A 20,607-nucleotide genomic window follows, 5' to 3' on the forward strand; every position below is an offset into this window, starting at 1 on the left:
CGAACTCCCGACCTCAGGTGATCCGCCCGCCTCGGCCTCCCAAAGTGCTGGGATTACAGGGGTAAGCCACTGTGCCCAGCCTAAACTTTTAATTAATTAATTAATTAATTTATTTATTCAGAGATGGGGTCTCCCCATCTTGCCTAGTGCGGTCTCAAACTCCTGGCAAAGGCGATCCTCCTGCCTTGGTCTCCCAAAATGCTGGGATTACAGGTGTGAACTACTGTGCCTGGTCTCCAGTTATCCTTTTGACTGGGAGGCCCTGAAGGATTTTCAGAAAAGGTGTGAGATTATTAGTTCTGTGCTCTGGGATGATAACAAGGATAGTTTCGGAAGATTAGTCTTGAGTCCAACAGTCCAGAGAGAAACTTTTTCGATGGTTAACAGTCCAAGAAAGAGCCAGTGAGGGTCAGTACCTGTGTTGGATGAGAAGAGAATTTCAGAAATACTTCCCAGCTTGATCATAGGTCACAGAGTGGACATGTAGGCTGTGGGGCAAGGACTCAAAGACCAGTTCGAAGTTTCTGGTAGCAAAATGAGAAAACTCAGATAAGAAACCAGTTTATGGGAGAAAATAATGTGTCAATAGTGAAGATTATTTGCAATTTCTGGAGAATATTCAGGGCAGGTTGCTCAAGGGACAATTGGAAATGTGTCTACAAGTTCAGAAAGATGTCTGTCTTGTCTAGGGAGAGATGTTTGGGAACCACGAGGAGATGGCTGACCTTCAGAGGGGGTTAGAGAATGAGAGGGCAGGGGAGGGTATGAGAGGGAAGGGGGGTGTATGGATAGTTAGCGAGAAACAGTGGTATTATCACAAGAATAGAGTTTCAAGTGAGAAGTCAATGGACTGTTACAGAACCATCAAAGAAGAAAAGGACTGTAAACCTGTAATTGGTTTTGGCAATTAGAAGGTCACAGATGACATCTGATAAAACAGGGAGGGACAGTGCCTGAGGGGTGACGGTGGGGGAGGTTGGGGAGAGGAAGGCAGGCAGGACGGCTGGGGAGACTGGGACTTTGGAAGGTTTTTCAAGATAGAGAAAAATGGTAAATGCCTAGAGAGGGAGAGGGAGACACTGAAGATTCCACAGTTCATGGAATAACAATGAGGAGGGGATAGACTTAAAAGCTCAGGGGGTCTTGACCCTGGAACTTCCCTTCCCTTCTAAACAGAAGACTCCGCATTCCTTGCTAAGCAAACACGTCGTATTAAAAAAAAAAAAAAAGGTTGGCTGGAATACGCTCTATGCTCTCACTGGTGTAGAATGATGGTTACGGGGCAATGCGTGAGTTTTTCTCTGGGTGCTGGTCACAGCATCTTTGTTGTTGTTGTTGTTGTTGTTTTATTTTGTTTTTGAGACGGAGTCTCGCTCTGTCGCCGAGGCTGGAGTGCGGTGGCGCGATCTCGGCTCACTGCAAGCTCCACCTGCCGGGTTCACGCCATTCATTCTCCTGCCTCAGCCTCCCGAGTAGCTGGGACTACAGGCGCCCGCCACCACGCCTGGCTAATTTTTTTGTATTTTTAGTAGAGACGGGTTTTCACCGTGTTAGCCAGGATGGTGTCGATCTCCTGACCTCGTGATCCGCCCTCCTCGGTCTCCCAAAGTGCTGGGATTACAGGCTTGAGCCACCGCGCCCGGCAGCATCTTTGTTTTTTATTTTCTCCATCTTCAATAGGGATCAAAACATTCGACATTCCAGTGTATACTGAATTTTGCAATCCAACACTTTCTTTTCCCTACTTACTGAATCCCAGTAGGAATTGTGAACTTCAAATATCTGAGACAGGTCTCAGTCAATTTAGAAGGTTCATTTTGCCAAGGTTAAGGATGCGCGCCCGTGACGCATAAAACCAAGCTTAGCTGGACCTGGTGGTGTGTTCCTGTCATCCCAGCTACTTAGGAGGCCAAGATTGGGGGATCCCTTGAGCCTGGAAGGTTGATGCTGCAGCCTTGATTGTGCCATTGCACTCCAGCCTGGGTGACAGAGTAAGACCTTGTCTCTAAAAAATTAAATATAAGCAAATAAAAATGCAGTTATTAGATAAATAAATGGGAAGACACAATATTGTCAAGACACAGACCACACTTGCCTATTTCATAAAATTCCTTTAGTTGCTGCTCCCCCAACTGCATTGATATGTGTGATGTCACTTTCCAAAACTGTGTAAAACACATAAATAATTCTGATTATAAAATCAATTTATCTCCATGTGAGGTCAGACACCGTCTACAATTCTGTTTCTCAAGAGTTGCCCGGGAACTAGTACATTATCATTCAGTTAGTAAAACAACCATGACAATGGTTTCAAGATGGAAGGTGTTAAGAAAGTACTAATTATTAGAACATTTAAAAAAATGTATTCAGATTTCAGCAGTGGCTCAATACTTGTGGTCCCCAGATCAGTAGCATCAGCATCACGTGGGAATTTGCCAGAAATGCAGATTCTGGAGCCTCACGCCAGACCTCCAGCCTTAGCAGCTCTGGGGGTGGGGCCCAGCCATCTGCATCTTAATGAAGTCCTCAAAGTGAGGCTGCCCAGCTCTAAGACCGAGGGCCAGGGATTTACACTTGGCCTTTCTGCTTAGCGGTCCAAGAACCTCACCAGGGGGTATCACCTGGGGACAATTTAGAAGTGCAGACTTTCCGGCTGCACTCCAGAGCCACTGAATGTGAACCCGCCCCTAGCCTAATACGACTCCCAGGGAATTCAAGTCTGAAAAGCCTTGGTCTGTATTACCATCTCTGCATGAGGTAAGGAGGACTTCTTTTCCAGTTAAGTTAAAAAACCCGGCTACCTAAGTGGAGAAGCGGTGAAAATGTTTTAAAACATCCAACCCACTGAGCCTAATGCACCACAAACTGCCTGATTATCATACTCGAGCAATGACAGGGCTCGGTGGCAGGCGGGGCAAAAAGGGGGGACCTGGACCAGGACACTCACGGACCAGCGCTCTGCTTGCCAGGTGGGTCCCCAGGAGCAAGTGTGACTGGTGGGAAGGGTCGCGAAGGGGGGCAATCTTTCTGCACAGGGGAGGGAAATGAAAGGAACGGGAAGGGGACGGCTGGGTGCGAGGCCCGGGATGTTCCGGGGAGCGCTGCCCGGTGCCAGGGGGCAGCCCCTCCCTGGGGGTAGGCCCGAGGGCAGGGGTCGGGGGCGGGGAGGGAGGTGGGCCCCAGACCGGCGCGGGGGCGGGCGGCGCCGCTGCACCCCGCCCCCGGCCCGCCCCTCTGCGGCGCCATTTTGCAGGCGGCTGTCGCGGGGACCGGAGGCGGCGGCGGCAGCGGGCACTGCGGCGCCGAGGCGCGGCGGCAGGACGGGAACCACGCGAGCTGCAGCCAGGTGAGAGCCGGGCCGCCGCGCTCCCTGCCCGGCCTGCGGGCCGCACCTGCCGGCGGGGCCGCGAGGTGCCCGCCGCGCCCACGAGGCCGGCCTGGCACGGCCCCCGCGCGCTGTCACCCACCGGCCCCGCGGCGCGGCCTGCGCGCCCCCACCCCGACCCGTCTCCCGGGACCCCGCGCCCGCCGGCCACCCTAGCCCCGGGGCCCAAGATGCCCGGCGGCCCTCAGCTCCTGCCGCTCTGCCGGTCGGGCCGAGCCCCCGGGGTACCCACCCCTGCCCGCCGCGGGAGCCACAGCGCGCTCGGGCCCTCAGGCCGTGCAGCGGGGAGGCAAATGGGGCGCCCCCAGAACCCCACTGGCTGCCGCCGCCTCCTCCCGGGCTCTGCGCCCGCGCGTCCTAGGGTCGCTTCCCTCGCCCCTCCCTAGGTGGTGCGCACGGGCATCGTCTCGCCCCCTGGAATTCAGGGGCATCAGGAGGGGCGGCAAGAGGGTGCCTTTTACATTCTTGCTTTCTTCCCTTCTACAAAGACTGCGCGAAGTAATTTTAGAAGCAGCTCCTCCGACTCCGGGGCCTTTCTGGCCTGTTCCCCGGGGGTCGCGAGTCCCTCTCCTTGCCACCTTTCGGGGGAAAAAAAATGACATTTCGAGTGTGACTACTTTAAGGCGCAGGATTTTCTCCTTCGTTTAGTCCTAGATGCCCCCCTTGGATGGGTGGCTGATAGGATGTCGGCCTGCAGGCTGGAGGTTTAAGCGTGACTGATGGGAAATTATCGATTGTCAGGGCAAAGGGTAAATGAGGGCAACTGCAGGTGGAAGAAAGTCACCCATAAGGGCTTTCTGGGTCTGCAGCGTTTGTAGTAGGTGCTACTTCTATTCTTGCAGTGCTGGGAGACGGGTGGGGGAAGATGCAGTCCCTGCTGACAATTGGGTCATCTGCGCGCAGAGAAGGCCCCGGGATGTGCGAGGACATGGGACCGGGAGTCCGGAGGCAGTCTGGTTTGAGCTGTCACTAATTGGCCATGTGACCTCCCTCAGCCGGCTTCGTCCTCTCTGAAGCAAAAGGCTGGAATTGGGGTGGCTGGAGTATTTTTATTTTATGTTTTGTATTTGAATGCTGCTGGGTTTGGGCCTCACCATTTCTGGTTGTCTACACCTGCCTTTTTCACCGTTGCAGGTGACGTTGCCTGCCTCCCCTGAAGGTGTTTGAACCTGGTGAGATTTATAAAGGGCCTTTTTCAGCTCAAAACAGAATTCTCTGCTGGGTGATGGTTGGCTCTATCAGGGTCACTTATGAACTTATTACTACTGTTCTGTTTTCATTCATCCCCAATTTAATAGCTTTTGGGGACCGGCGGGTGTGCCCAGTGTAAGCTCTCATGGCACACCTGCTAGTTAAAGGGAGGCAGCAGGTGTGTCCAGCCTGTTCCATGTGACATCCTGAGCATGAGGTATCTGCTTTCTAGGCTATTTCCTTTGCCAAAATGGCAACCAGCTTCTTTCTTTTAATACCAAGGCATTTCTCTTTCGGTTTCTTTGCTTAGAGTGGAGGGTGATTTTTTAAGACAATAGGTATTTCAGGAACTTTTTATGTTGACAGTATTTTAGATGGTTGTCTGGCAGTTCTCTGACTGTGGCACGGTCAATTGAGTCAATTAAATTTAAACATCTGTTGACATGTTTAAAAAATGCCTATTGAAGTACCTGGGCCGGGTGTTGTGGTTCACACCTGTAATCCCAGCACTTTGGGAGGCTGAGGTGGGAGGATTGTTTGAGGCCAGGAGTTCAAGACCAGCCTAGGCAACATAGCAAGACTCCTGTTTCTATAAAAAAAAAAAAAAAAATAGCTGAGTGTGGCGACCAGCTTAAAAAAAACCAGTACCTGGCTAGAAAAATGTAGATGGTTTTGCTAGGTTTCATGCCATACTATCTATCTCATTGATGGAGCAAACTCTAGTCTATGTAGCATTGCAGAAGTGAGTCATGTGTCCCGGGGCAGGCAAGCACATGTAGCCACCCATTGAGTAGTCTGTCCATCTGTGTCTGCCCATCCATCCATCCACTTGGTGACCAGGTTCTGTTGAACAGATCGTTGTTGAATAAACTCTGTCTTTTGCCCTCACAGAGCCTAAGGTCTAGTTTGTGGGGTGTTTGAAATCCCGAATTGGCTATTGTTGTCCTCTTCAGTGTCTCTAAAGACAAACCAGAGATCTATTTGGGGACCTATTTTCTGGTACCCCTGGTAGCTTGAGGAATTTTCCCATTTTGGTTAAGGTAATTAAAAGCAGTAGGCCGGGGCTGGGCATGGTGGCTCATGCCTGTAATCCCAGCACTTTGGGAGGCTGAGGCGGGCAGGTCGCTTGAGCTCAGGAGTTCGAGACCAGCCTGGCCACCATGGTGAAACCTTGTCTCTACTAAAAATACAAAAATTAGCCGGGCATGGTGGCGCATGCCTGTATTTCCGGCCACGCAGGAGGCTGAGGCAGGAGAATCGCTTGAACCTGGGAGGTGGAGTTTGCAGTGAGTCGAGATCGTGCCACTGCACTCCAGCCTGGGTGACAGAGTGAGACTGTCTCCTAAAAAAAAAAAAAAGGTCAACAGTAATGATTTGAAATTATATGGTGCTTTGTACATGTAAATTGAAGCTTTTTAAAAACGTATTTATATTTAATCCTCTTAGGCTTTTTAAATTTAAACATCTTACAGTCCTTCCTGACCTGTTTCCTGGCCTTGTCCATAAAACCCTCACACACCAGTCTGTTGGTTCCCAGTGCCCAGTAACCTCATTAATTCATTTTCATGCCCTGCTATTCCTCCAGTTATTCTCTGGGCTTGCTTTTATTCTTTCTGTAGGGAACCATCCTCCTCCAGGTTAAGCTGTGCGTTGCAGCCTCTAGGTTGAAACGAGCCCTTTGTGCGCTATGCCGTTCTTCTCATTTTCTCTCTGGCTTTGCTATTTTGAACCTGTTATTTTGTCACAGGTTCTAGGTTCTTGGCTCTCCTGTAATTGAGGTCTGCTTTCAGCTTGCACCTTTCATAGACCTTTCATACATTCATTACATTGTTTGAGTGCCTGATCTGTGCTGGGTAATATTCTTGGTGCTTGGGATGCTGCAGGGAGATTCCCAGCCCACATGGAGCCCACACTGGAGGGAGGTGGACAATGAGAGCTGGTGCTGTGAAGAGGAATCTGACAAGGCTCGGGGGATTAAGTGTGGGGATGGAAGTTGATATTTTTGGAAGAGTAGACAGGGAGGAAGGTATATTAGTCTGCTAACACTGCCGTAACAAAAATAGCACAGTGTGGGTGGCTTAAACAACGGAAATTTATTTCTTATAGTTCTGGAGTCTGGGAAGTCCAAGGTCAAGGTTCTGGCCTCTTTAGTTTCTGGGGAGGGCTTTCTACCTGGCTTGTAGGTGGCCATCCTCTTGATGAGTCCTCACATGGCCTTTTCTCGGTGCCATTTATCTCTTTCTGTTCAAGCACTGTTGGTCACACCTGTAATCCCGGCACTTCGGGAGGCTGAGGCAGGAGGATCACTTGAGACCAGTCTAGGCAACATAGTATAAGACTCTGTCTCTACAAAATAAAATAAAATAAAATAAAAAATTCGCTGGACGTGGTGGTAGGGCCTGTAGTCCCAGCTACTCAGGAGGCTGAGGTGGGAGGATTGCTTGAGCCCAAGAGGTTGAGGCTGCAGTGAGCCATGATTGTGCCGCTGCACACCGGCCTGGGTGACAAAGCTACTTTGTTTAAAAAAATAAAGTTTTCCTATTGGATCAGGGCCCCATCCTTAAGAACTCATTTAAACTCGGTTACCTCCTAAAGGCTCTATCTCTAAATACAGCCACATTGTGGGGGTAGGGCTTCAACATAATGAATTCTTTCGGTGGTGGTGGGGGATACAGTTGAGTTCATAGCAGAGGGCTTGAGTCATCTTTGACTAAAGATGTGAAGGTAGTGAGGCATGTGGAGATCTGGGAGAAAGATCATTCTGAGGGGAGGAAACAGCAGACGAAAAGGCCCTGAGGCAGGAGGAGGGGAGAATTTGGTCTTGAGGTCAGAGAAACCATGGGGGACAGATCATGTAAGGCCGTGCGGACCACTGTAAGGCTGGTAGATTTTACCTCGAGGATGGTAGAAGCCATTGGAGGGTTTAGGAGTAAAGAAGGGAGGTGGACTGATCTAGCTTTTAGCAAGCACACTCTAGGCATTGCTGTGTGAGATAGATTGAAGGCAGGACAGCAAGGAGAACAGCCAGACGGCTAGTGCAGGGCTGAGGGGAGACTAGTGGGATTTCAAGGTGAGGTTGAGATTTGCTGATGAACCAGAAAGAAAATTGAGGAGGACTCCGAGGTTCTGGTCTTAGCACCTAGAAAGAAAGAGGCCATTAACTGAGATGCTGGAGGAGCTGGTTTAGGCCATGTTAAGTTGTGATGCCAACCCAGCATACCCAAATGCAGCAGAAAAGCAAGGGTGGAGATTTTTGGGGAAGGTCATCCTCAATGGAAATACAAATCTTGGGAGCTTCTCATTGTCCTTTGTTCCAATTTTTGACTTTGACGTCAGGTGACCTCAGCCAAGTCCATGACCTCAGATCTAGGTGTCTCTAAGGCCCTCTATGGAAATTCCATCCTTAAAGGAGAGTGGTTTTCTCTGGTCAGTGATCAGGAAAATCTTCACTCATGAGTTTTTTGTTGTTTTTTTTTTTTTTTTTTTTTTTTTTTTTTGAGATGGAATCTTGCTCTGTCGCCTAGGCTGGAGTGCAGTGGTGTGACCTCGGCTCACTGCAACTTCCGCCTCCCGGGTTCAAGTGATTCTCCTGCCTCAGCCTCCCAAGTAGCTGGGATTATGGGTGCATACCACTGTACCCGGCTAATTTTTGTATTTTTAGTAGAGATGGAGTTTCACCATGTTGGCCAGGCTGGTCTCGAACTCCTGACCTCGTGATCCGCCCACCTCGGCCTCCCAAAGTGCTGGGATTACAGGCGTGAGCCACCGTGCCTGGCCCACTCATGAGTTTTGCCCACTCATGAGTTTTGCTCAAAGCAGCTGATGGCTCAGGCTTCCTTCCCAAAGGCATCATCTCATTGAGCACCTGGTGGAGGTCATCCATCTATGTGTGTAACTCTTACAGAGATGAATCCCTCTATCTTCTAAGTTGAATGGAAGAGCAGTTTGATAAGGTGCACTTCTCTGTTGGACCCTCTCCAAGCAATAGAGGGGACCCTAGAAAGACAAGAGAGCCCCATGTGATAGGGCCAAGGAAACAGTGATGGTGCCTGTAGGTATTGATTATGTATTGGGCACTTGAGGTTATTATTGCTAGTCCTAGCAACTGGCAGGCAAGGTGGCTTCTGGTCCTTCATTTATTGATGAAGTCTTGGGTAACTTCTGTAAGTTAATTCCTGAGTCTTGAATTCTGTTCCATTAAACCACTGTAGAACACTATTCCCAGCTCTCATCTGAAACTCAGGGTTTCTAAGTTCTCATTAGTATAGAAGAGGGCAGAGAAGCCAGTGTCAGTTGAGTGCCAGGGAGCTCTGCCCAGCACTCCTGTGTTCTTTCACGTTGATCAGTCTCTGCAGCCCTGTGGGCTGAGTATTAATGCTTTTCATCCTACAGCTGAGGATGCTGAGGTGTGGCAGGAGGGCAGCTCCTTGCCTAGGGTCTTAGCGCTGCCAAGTAGAGTCAGGATTTGACCCTAGGCCGGTCAGTTGCCAAGCTCGAAGTTAGACTCTAATCATGCTGTGTTCCAGGATGACTTTTGGGGACTTGGGATAGAAAGTAGGGTTAGGCTACAGAAGGTGGGAATGACATTCCAGATCGAGGGATCAGTGTGAGCAAAGAGTGGATCGGGAGAGGCATGTGACTGGGAGAGGGTAACTGAGTTAGGACAGTTGGAAGGATGCTGAGGATGTGATGGGGGTCAGGTGGAGAGGTCCTTTGATACTGTATTATGGGGCTTGAATCTTTGGAAAGGCACGGGGAGATTCCCAGAAGGGGAGTGACTTGTTCACATGTGCATTTTAGAAAATTTTGGGGTGGAGTAAAGGGTGCACTGGGAGGAGACTGAGGCTGAATGGGAGCAGAACTGTCTCCTCTCGCTCCTGCCTTGTTTGCCTGTGGTTCATTCCTGGCTACAGTGTTTGCCTTTATGCCCCCTAGCTTGGATTCTTTCTGTCAATTCCCTTGTTTGTTTCTGTAGGAATCTTCTACCCACCACCTCAACGCTCACACATTTTTTTCCTCCACTGGCTTTCCTTTGTTCAAGTGAATATATACATACCCCCAGCTCCATTTAATTAAATTTGAATAAGCTTTTTCATTCTGGACCATCATTTCATCTCAGAGTTCTTGGCTTTGTGACTCTGAGGGTCTTCTCCACCCTGCTTCAGACCGAAAGCACTGCTGTGTCCTCAGTCTTCATGAAGGAAACACAATTTCTTTCTTTCTTTTTTTTTTTTGAGACGGAGTTTTGCTCTTGTTGCCCAGGCTAGAGTGCAATGGTGCGACCTTGGCTCACTGCAACCTCCACCTCCTGGGTTCAAGCGATTCTCCTGCCTCAGCCTCCTGAGTAGTTGGGATTACGGTCACTGCAACCACGCCTGGCTAATTTTTGTATTTTCATATATTTTTTTTTTTTTGGGACGGAATCTTGCTCTGTCGCCCAGGCTGGAGTGCAATGGCGCGATATCGGCTCACTGAAACTTCTGCCTCGTGGATTCAAGTGATTCTTCTGCCTCAGTCTCCTGAGTAGCTACACCTGGCTAATTTTCATATTTTTAGTAGAGATGGGGTTTCACCATATTGTTTAGGCTGGTCTCAAACTCCTGACCTCGTGATCCACCTGCCTCAGCCTCCCAAAGTGCTGAGATTACAGGTGTGAGCCACTGCACCTGGCCAACACAATTTCTTACACGTTCTACTTTAGATAGGATTTCAGCCTCAAATTCGGTTTGGCTTTATTGACTCCTCTCCAGGGCTGGCTAAAATCATTTCCTGTCTCCAAAGTCAAATCACCTAGCTGGGGGCTAACTACAACACCTTCCTTGTCAAACATGGATCTCTTTCTGAAGATCTAGGGTGGGCCCCGAAAATGTGCATTTCTCACAAGTTCTCAGGTTACAGGGATGTTGCTGGTGGAGGCATCACCAGCATCTGGTTTTGTAAATAAGGTTTAATTGCAACACAGCCAAGCTCACTCAAGAGACCACGTAACTCTGGCCCTTTATAGACCCTTTATAGAAAAAATTTGGTGATCCTGCTTCACAGTAAGGTATATGTGGTCAGTGCTGAGAATTTTCTATTGAATTCATGTATCTATATTTTTGGAGACAGGGTCTCACTCTGTCACCCAGGCTGGAGTGCAGTGGAGAGGTCTCGGCTCACTTGCAGCTTCTGCCTCCCAGGCTCGAGATCCTCCCGCTTCAGCCTCTTGAGTAGCTGGGACTACAGGCGTGCACCACTACACCCAACTAATTGTTGTATTTTTTGTAGAGACAGGGTTTCACTATGTTTTTAGAGATGGGGGTCTCCTGTGTTGGCCAGGATGGTCTCGAACTCTTGAGCTCAAGCCTACTAAAGTTCTGGGATTACAGCCGTGAGCCACTGTTCCCAGTCCAAGTTCATATATTTCTTATCAAGAGCTTTTTTGATATTTATATTTATAGACATTGCTTCACAAATTTTTCCACAGATGCATGATATGGGGGAATGTATGCATATTTAAAAGTGTTTGGAATATAACAAGCATGACACTTCTTTTAAGTCTCTTCTGTTTTATCTAAAATTAATGTGAATTTCTCATTCTGTTTCAGAAACATCAGTGCTTGTTTTAATATAAAACATTTTTCTTCCATATTCTTTGAGTAAAGTTGATGCTACTAGATACGTTGTTTTTGATCTTAAACTGCTTGAGAAACACGTACAGGTTGAATATCCTTTCTCCAAAGTGCTTATGACTGGAAAGTGTTTTGGATTTTGGGTTTCTTTTTTTCTTTTTTGGATTTTGTCATATTTGCACTATACTTACCAGTTGAGCATTCCTAATTTGTTAATCTGAAATTCAGAATGCTTCAGTGAGCGTTTTCTTTTTTTTTTGAGACGGAGTCTCACTTTGTTGCCTAGGCTGGAGTGTAGTGGCGCGCCTAGGCTGGAGTGCAGTGGCACGATCTCAGCTCACTGCAAGCTCCACCTCCCAGGTTCACGCCATTCTTTTGCCTCAGCCTCCCTAGGAGCTGGGACTGCAGGCGCCCGCTACCACACCCGGCTAATTTTTTTTTTTTTTGTATTTTTAGTAGAGACGCGGTTTCACTGTTTTGGCCAGGATGGTCTCGATCTCCTGACCTTGTGATCCACCTGCCTCGGCCTCCCAAAGTGCTGGGATTACAGGCGTGAGCCACTGCGCCTGGCCGAGCATTTTCTTTTGAGTGTCTTGTTGGCACTCAGAAAGTACTGAATTTTGGAGCCTTTCACATTTTGGAATTTTGAATTAGGAATACTCAACCTGTGTTAAGATTTGCATTTTTTTGTTCTACTTTGCAAATATTTTTTTCTATGCCTTGAATTTAAGTCTGTTGGCCTAGCATGGTGGCTCATGCCTGTAATCTCAGCACTTTGGGAGGCCGAGGTGGGCGGATCACCTGAGGTCAGGAGTTCCAGACCAGCCTGACCAACATGGAGAAACCCCATCTCTGCTAAAAATACAAAATTAGCCAGGCATGGTAGTGCATGCCTGTAATCCCAGCTACTCAGGAGGCTGAGGGAGGAGAATCACTTGAACCTGGGAGGTGGAGGTTGCAGTGAGCCAAGATCGCCTCATTACACTCCAACTTGGGCAACAAGAGTGAAACTCCGTCTCCAAAAAAAAAAAAAGAAAAATCTGTCAATCTTTTTTTATTTCCCATGGCTTCATTATCCCAAGATTTTATAGGTATTCACTCATGTTTTCTCTTAGTTCTTTAAAAAAAAAATTGGCTATAATTAGTCTGATATTTGTTTTGGAGTATGGTATGAAGTAAGGATTATTTGTCCCCTCTAGTTTATATTTTTTGGGTACTATTTATTAATTCATCCTTATTAACTTAAAAAATAACATCTTAATCATATGCTGAATCCTTGGATCTGTTGTTTTAGTCAGTTTATCTGTTCTTTTGCCATGACCTTACTATTTTAGTCATTATAATCACTTTATAATAGGCTTTATTATCTGGTAGTGCCTATGCTCAGTTTTTACTCCAGTGTTTTTCAGTTTAGGGTTTCAAAATACTCCCTCCACCTCGAGATGGAGTCTTACTCTGTCCCCCAGGCTTGAGTGCCATGGCACGATCTCGGCTCACTGCAACCTCTGCCTCCCAGGTTCAAGCGATTCTCCTGCCTCAGCCTCCCGAGTAGCTGGGATTACAGGCATGTGCCACCACGCCTCGCAAATTTTTGTATTCTTAGTAGAGACAGAGTTTCACCATGTTGGCCAGGCTGTCAAAATACTGTTAATGGGAAATTTCATTAAATGCATAAGTTAATTTGGGGAGACTTGTCATCTTTATAATATTGACTTGTTCTGTGTATGAACAGAACAAGTCAGTGTCTCTAGTTTTTTCCTAATATATGGTCTATAGATTACTTTTGTGTGTGTGTGTGTGTGTGCGTGTGTGCGTGTGTGCGCGCGTGTGTGTGTGTGTGTGAAATGGAGTCTCTCTCTGTCGCCCAGGCTGGAGTGCAGTGGTGTGATCTCAGCTCACTGCAACCTCCGCCTCCTGGATTCAAGCAATTCTCCTGCCTCAGCCTCCTGAGTAGCTGGGATTACAGGTGTGCACCACTACACCCAGCTAATTTTTGTATTTTTAGTAGAGATGGGGTTTCACCATATTGGTCAGGCTGGTCTTGAACTGCTGACCTCGTGATCCACCTGCCTCGGCCTCCCAAAGTGCTGGGATTACAGGCATGAGCCACCACGCTCGGCTGATTACTTATTCTTTATTTTAAAGTATTTGCTGGACTGGACATGTGACTTATGCCTGTAATCACAGTACTTTGGGAAGCCGACTTGGGAAGATTGCTTGAGGTCAGGAGGTTAAGACCAGTTTGCGCAACATAGTGAGACCCCATGTCTGCAAAAATTTTTAAAGTAGCCTGGTGTGGTGGTGTGTATACCTGTGGTCCCACTGGCTAGGGAGGCTGATGTGGGAAGAGAACCCAAGCCCAGGAGTTCAAGGCTGCAGTGAGTTGTGACGGTGCCACCGCACTTCAGCCTGGGCAATAGAGGGAGACACCCTGCTCAAAAACAAAGAAAATATTTGGTATTTAGAATGCGATTATCTCCCCCACACCTCCTTCCCACCCGCTATTACTAACTGGTATAGAGCAGGTATAAAGCAAGTATACCACTTGCAGTTTGTATGTTGTGGTTTTTTTTTTTTTTTTTTTTTGAGACGGAGTTTTGCTCTTGTTGCCCAGGCTGGCGTCAGTGGTGCGATCTTAGCTCACTGCAACCTCCTTCTCCCAGGTGATTCTCTTGCCTCAGCCTCCCAAGTAGAATTACAGGCCTGTTCCACCACGCCCGGCCACTTTTGTGTTTTTAGTAGAGACAGGGTTTCACCATGTTGGTCAGGCTGGTCTTGAACTCTTGACCTCTGGTGATCCACCTGCCTTGGCCTCCCACAGTGCTGGGAATTACAGGCGTGAGCCACTGTGCCCAGCCTTGTTTTTATAATAAGATAAGAGATGGAGGCCAGGGGCAGTGGCTCACGCCTGTAATCCCAGCACTTTGGGAGGCAGAGGTGGGTGGATCACCTGAGGCCAGGAGTTCAAGACCAGCCTGGCCAACATGGTGAAACCCCCTTTCTATTAAAAAAAAAAAAAAAAATTAGCTGGGTGTGGTGGTGCTTGCCTGTAGTCCCTGCTGCTCAGGAGGCTGAGGCATGAGAATCAATTGAACCCAGGAAATGGAGGTTGCAGTGAGTCGAGATCGTGCCACTGCATTTCAGCCCAGGCCACCGAGTGAGACTTTGTCTCAAAAAAAAAAGATAAAATAAAATAAAAAATAAGATAGAGATGTAATCTTGCTGTGTTGCCCAGGCTGGTCTCCAGCTCCCGGCCTCAAGTAATCCTCTGCCTTGGCCTCCGAAAGTGCTGGGATTACCGGGATGAGCCACTGCACCTGGCCAGTCTGTATGTTTTATAACCTGTATTAGTCAGGGTAGGTAATGCTAGTTAAAATCTGTGGCCTGACAAAGAAAACATTTATTTCTTGCTCACACTTTTTTAGATGGTTCTTTTCTAAGTGGTGACTTGGGGATCTAGGCTCCTTCCATTTTTGTCACAACTGACAAGAAGATGTGACCTTAAGTTTGCCATGTGATTTTGTGCATGGCAGTTTTTTTCATGGGCCAAGCTTGGAAGTAGTAGTATTTCTTCTGCGGTCTGTTGGCTCTATTTTAGGTGCAAGGGGGCTGGGAAGTGGAGTCCTTTGGTGTGTCCGTGAGGAAAATGTAATAGCACCGTGTCTGCTCTACTACTTAACCAAACTCTGTTGTTCTTATTTTTCAGTAGATTCTCTTGAGTTTCTTAGATAGGTAATCATAATACATGTTGAGCATTTCTAATCCCCAAATCTAAAATTGGAAACTTTTGAGCACTGACAGGATGCCACGAGTGGAAAATTCCGCACCTGACCTCATGTCATGGGTTGCAGTCAAAACTTTATTTCATATGCAAATTTTTTTTTTTTTTTTTTTTTTTTAAGGGATCTTGCTCTGTCACTCAGGCTGGAGTGCAGTGGCAAGATCGTGGCTCACTGCATCCTTGATCTAGGCTCAAGCGATCTTCCTGCTTTGGCCTTCCAAAGTGCCAGGATTACAGGTGTGAGCCATTGCGCCTGGCCATTATACACAAAATTATTTAAAATAATGAGTAGAATTACCTTCAGGCTATGTGTCTAAGGCGTATATGAAACATAAATGAATTTTGTGTTTAGACTTCGGTCCCATTCTCAAGATATCTCACTATATATATATGCAAATATTCCAAAATCAGAAAAGATACAAAATTTGAAACACTTCTGGTCCCAAGCATTTTATACAAGGAATACTTAACTTGTAGCTGCAAATGATCATTTTGTCTTTTTTTTTCCTCCTTCCTATAGTTAGCTATTTCTTTTTCTTTTTTTTTTTTTTTGAGACGGGGTCTCGCTCTGTCGCCCAGGCTGGGGTGCAGTGGTGATCTCAGCTCTCTGCAAGCTCTGCCTCCCAGGTTCAAGCCATTCTCCTGCCTCAGCCTCCTGAGTAGCTGGGACTACAGGCACCCACCACTGTGCCCGGCTAATTTTTTATTTTTAGTAGAGATGAGGTTTCACCACATTGGCCAGGCTGGTCTCAAACTCCCTCCTGACCTTGTGATCCACCTGCCTCGGCCTCCCAAAGTGCTGGGATTACAGGTGTGAGCCACCGCGCTAGTTAGCGATTTCTTTTTCTTTTTCCTTTCCTTTTCCTTTTCCCTTCCCTTTTCCCTTTCCCTTTCCTTGACAGAGTCTCACTCTTGCTGCTCAGCTGGAGTGCAGTGGCGCAATCTTGGCTCACTGCAACTTCCACCTCCAGGTTCAAGCGCTTCTCCTGCCTCAGCCTCCCTAGTAGCTGGGATTACAGGTGCCTGCACACCTGGCTAATTTTTTTTTTTTTTTTTTTTGATACGGAGTCTCTCTATCGCTAGGCTGGAGTGCAGGGGCATGATCTCGGCTCACCACAACCTCCACCTCCTGGGTTCAAGTGATTCTCCTGCCTCAGCCTCCCGAGTAGCCGGGACTACAGATGTGTGCCACCATGCCCGGCAAATTTTTGTATTTCTAGTAGAGACAGGGTTTCACTATGTTGGCCAGGCTGGTCTCTAACTCTTGACCTCATGATCCGCCTACCTCAACCCCCCAAAGTGCTGGGATTACAGGTGTGAGCCACTGCATCCAGCCAATTTTTGTATTTTTAATAGAGACAGGGTTTCACCATGTTGGCCAGGCTGATCTCGAACTCCTGACCTCAAGTGATTGGCCCCCCTCGGTTTCCCAAAGTGCTGGGATTACAGGCGTGAGCCACCACACACGGTCAGCTACTTTTTGTTTTGTTTTGTTTTTGAGGTGGAGTTTTGCTCTTGTTGCCCAAGTACAATGGTGTGATCTTGGCTCACTGCAACCTCTGCCTCCTTGGTTCAAGTAATTCTTCTGCCTCAGCCTCATGAGTAGCTGGGATTACAGGTGCCCACCACCATGCCCGGCTAATTTTTTTGTGTATTTTTAGTAGAGACAGGGTTTCGCCATGTTGGCCAGGCTTGTTTTGAACTCCTGACCTTGAGTGATCCATCTGCCTTGGCCTCCCAAAGTGCTGAGATTACAGGCATGAGCCATCAGGCATGGCCAACTGTTTTTTTTTTGTTTTTTGTTTTTTGTTTTAAATGCATTGTAGAGTACTTGCAGAATAGGTTTAACTGTCATAGGTCTTATTTTCAATTTTTACTCAAATGCAATATTGTAAATAGTCTGTAGTGGTATTCAAGGAGTGTCCTAATTACAGATTACAGTCTCATACGTAGTTTTTTTTTTTTTTTTTGAGATGGAGTCCCGCTCTGTCGCCCAGGCTGGAGCGCAGTGGCATGATCGGCTTACTGCAAGCTCTGCCTCCAGGATTCACGCTATTCTCCTGCCTCAGCCACCTGAGTAGCTGGGACTACAGGCGCCCGCCACCATGCCCGGCTAATTTTTTGTATTTTTAGTAGAGACGGGGTTTCACCGTGTTAGCCAGGATGGTCTCAATCTCCTGACCTCATGATCTGCCTACCTCGGCCTCCCGAAGTGATGAGATTATAGGTGTGAGCCACCGCACCCGGCCATGTAGTGTTTTTTTTAGCGAACAAAGCCCAGCATCTTGACATTGACCCTGCAATCCTCACAGATACTCTTGGTAGTCTCTCCCTGATAGTGATAATTCTCTAAATTTTTGTTTCCCTGCTGATTTGAAGATGACCTCAGATTTCTTGCTGCGAGGAGTTTCACGAGTGATCGTTCTTCAGGTTTGTCCCCAGGGCTTCTGTTTTAGCCCAGGCTGTTGGATTGTGCAGCTGCTCGCATCTTCTGTGTCAGAGATCCTGACCCTGCAGTCTTTGAAAATGTTGTCTCCCTCAGAGAAGTTTGATGGGTTCTTGTGCCTCTTCCTTTATTCTTTCACCCACTCAAAGATAAACTGAATAAGTTAGCAATATCGATTTTGTTCCTTCTCCTTTCTTTCCTCCAGTTGACCCTTGAGTTCTTTTTGCACTTGCTTCTGGACCCCTAGTGTGAGTTTGGGGCCTGCACGTCCACGCTGCCCACCTGCAGCCCTGCAGTCCCCATTTCCAGTGATGGTACACGCTTCCCTCCGGAGCTCCCCGTGTGATCTACAGTAGACTTCACCAGAAGGGGCCTGAATTTAGTGGGAGTAGGAAGCTCCTCTGAACCTTGAGAGGTGGATGGAGGAGGGAATCTTATTACTTGACTTAGCAAATTAGATACCAGGGTCAAATTTACTTTTTCTGATGTTTAGTTCCATTGTTTACAATGATGCTTTAAAGTGACTTCAGCTTTTTTTTTATTTCTCTTTTTGACTCTGAGATCTCACACTTACTGTTTTATTTCTTGAATACGGTCAATTGCTAAAATATATTTTCCAGACTTTTTGTTTTGACTGACCCATTTCTCTCTATTTATATTCATGTGTGTGTGTGTGTGTGTGTGTGTGTATGTATCTCAGACAAAAGTTTCAAGGCCAGGCGCGGTGACTCATGCCTGTAATCCCAGCACTTTAGGAGGCTGAGGTGGATTGATCACTTGAGGCCAGGAGTTTGAGACCAGTTTGGCCAACATGGTGAAACCCTATCTCTACTAAAAATACAAAAATTAGTTGGACGTGGTGGCAGGCAGCTGTAATCCCAGCTACTCAGGAGGCTGAGGCAGAAGAATTGCTTGAACCCAGGAGGCGCGGAGGTTGCAGTGAACCGAGATTGTGCCACTGCACTCCAGCCTGAGCGACAGAGGGAGAGTCCATCTCAAAAAAAAGAAAAAGTTTCATGGCTGGGCATAGTGGCTCATGCCTGTAATCCTAGCACTTTGGGAGGCCGAGGTGGGTGGATTGTCTGAGCCCAGGAGTTCGAGACCAACCTGGGCAACATGGTGAAACCTCGTCTCTACCAAAAATACAAAAAATTAGCCGGGCATGGTGGTGCACTCCTGTAATCCCAGCTACTCGAGAGGCCGAGGCATGAGAATCACTTGAACCCGGGAGGTGGAGGTTGTAGTGAGCCGAGATCGTGCCACTGCACTCCAGCTTGGGCAAAAAAATAAAAAGGTTTCATACCACACCACATAACCTTTGTTTGTTCTTTTTGTGGTGAAAGGGGTCTCTCTGTGTTTCCCAGGCTAGTGTGGAACTCCTGGGCTCAAACCATCCTCCTGCCCCTGCCTCTGCTGGGATTATAGGCATGAGCCACTGCATTCAGCCAGATAACCTTTTAGGCCGTGTACTCTGAAATTTTCTATGCTGATTTCATGATAAAAATTTTGGTTATGATGCCCTAAATTGATATAGACCTTTAAGTAAGGCCTTTGATTTAGAAAGGTTAATTATTCATACTATCCTCTGGAAAAAAAAAAACCAGACGAGATTCTGTGGGCATGGCTGGAGAGGGACTCCCTACATCCAGAATAACACATAAGAAAGCTTCATTGAGATAACTTACATAAAATTAAGTTATTTAAAGGATATGCTTCAGTAGTTGGTAGCATGTTCACTGAGTTTCATAACCACTACCATCTGGCTGTCATTAGTGGTTACTCTCCCTTCTCCCCTTTTCACCCAGCCCCTGGCAACACTAATCCACAGTCTGTTTCTATAGATGTGCTCTTCTGTACATATAAATGGTATCATACAATATGTGGTTTTGGCCAGGCATGGTGGCTCATGCCTGTAATCCCAGCACTTTGGGAAGCCAAGGTGGGTGGATCACCCGAGCTCAGGAGTTCAAGACCAGCCTGACCAACATGGTGAAACCCCATACCTACTAAGAATACAAAAATTAGTTGGGCATGGTGGCGTGCACCTGTAGTCCCAGCTACTAGGCAGGCTGAGGTGGGGGTATTGCTTGAACCCGAGTGGTGGAGGTTGCAGCGAGCCGAGATCATGCTACTGCACTCCAGCCTGGGCAACAGAGCGAGACCTTGTCTCAAAAAAAAAAAAAAAAAAAGTGTTTTTTTGTGATAGGCTTTTTCACTTAGCATAATGTTTTCAAGGTTTAGCCATCTTACAGCATGTGTCAGTACTTCCACTTTATTGCTGAATAATCCATTGTATGGATATACCACATTTTGTTTATCCATTAATTAGTTGATGGACGTTTGGGTTATTTTCACATTTGGCTGTTATAAATAATGCTGTTATGAACATTTGAATACAAGTTTTTGTGTGATCATATTTTTACTTTTGTTGGTAGATACATAGAAGTGGAATTACTGGATCATATGGTAATTCCATGTTTAACTTTTTTTTTTTTTTTTTTTTTGAGACAGAGTCTTGCTCTGTCACCAGGCTGGAGTGCGGTGGCGCCATCTCAGCTCACTGTAACCTCCACGTCCCGGGATCAAGCGATTCTCCTGCCTCAGCCTCCCAAGTAGCCGGAACTACAGCACGCGCTACCACGCCCAGCTAATTTTTGTATTTTTAGTAGAGACAGGGTTTCACCATGTTGGCCAGGATGGTCTCGATCTCTTGACCTCATGATCCGCCCGCGTTGACCTCCCAAAGTGCTGGGATTACAGGCGTGAGCCACCGCGCCCGGCCGATTCTATGTTTAACATTTTGAGGAGCTGCCAAACCATTTTACAAAGTAGGTTCTTCAGAATTATATGAGGGTTACAATTTCTGTGTGTCCTTGCTGACAACTGTTATTGCTGCTTTTTTTGATTATAGGCATCCTAATGGGTGTGCAGTGGTTTTGGTTTGCGTTTCCCTAGTGACTGATGATGTTCAACACCTTTTCATGTGCTTGTTGGCCATTTGTAGGCTATCTTTGCAGAGATGTCTATTCAAATTCTTGGCTCATTTTTTTGTTTTTTTTTTTTGTTTATATTTGAGACTGGGTCTTTTTTTTTTTTGAGACGGAGTCTTGCTCTGCTGCCCAGGCTGGAGTGCAGTGGTGCAATCTCGGCTCACTGCAAGCTCCACCTGCCAGGTTCATGCCATTGTCCTGCC

The 20,607-nt window shown here is 47.2% G+C and overlaps 1 protein-coding gene across 8 annotated transcripts in view; it reads left to right on the forward strand.

The window, feature by feature from the left end:
* Positions 1–2,920: 2,920 nt before the first annotated feature.
* The window catches only part of SLC23A2 (solute carrier family 23 member 2), a 151,155-nt gene continuing 133,468 nt past the window's right edge, over positions 2,921–20,607 (forward strand). For 3 of the 8 annotated variants that reach the window (XM_024238913.3, XM_024238915.3, XM_024238916.3), the window contains exon 1: positions 3,229–3,346. The gene's annotated coding sequence lies outside the window, so the exon portion shown is untranslated. Of the gene's footprint in view, positions 2,970–3,228; positions 3,347–20,607 lie in introns of those variants that run through there. The other 5 variants (XM_024238912.2, XM_054541691.2, XM_063720706.1 and 2 more) reach the window with 3 other exon arrangements.

The sequence above is a fragment of the Pongo abelii genome, chromosome 21 (genome assembly GCF_028885655.2).
Source record: "Pongo abelii isolate AG06213 chromosome 21, NHGRI_mPonAbe1-v2.0_pri, whole genome shotgun sequence".
NCBI classification, from domain to species: domain Eukaryota; kingdom Metazoa; phylum Chordata; class Mammalia; order Primates; family Hominidae; genus Pongo; species Pongo abelii.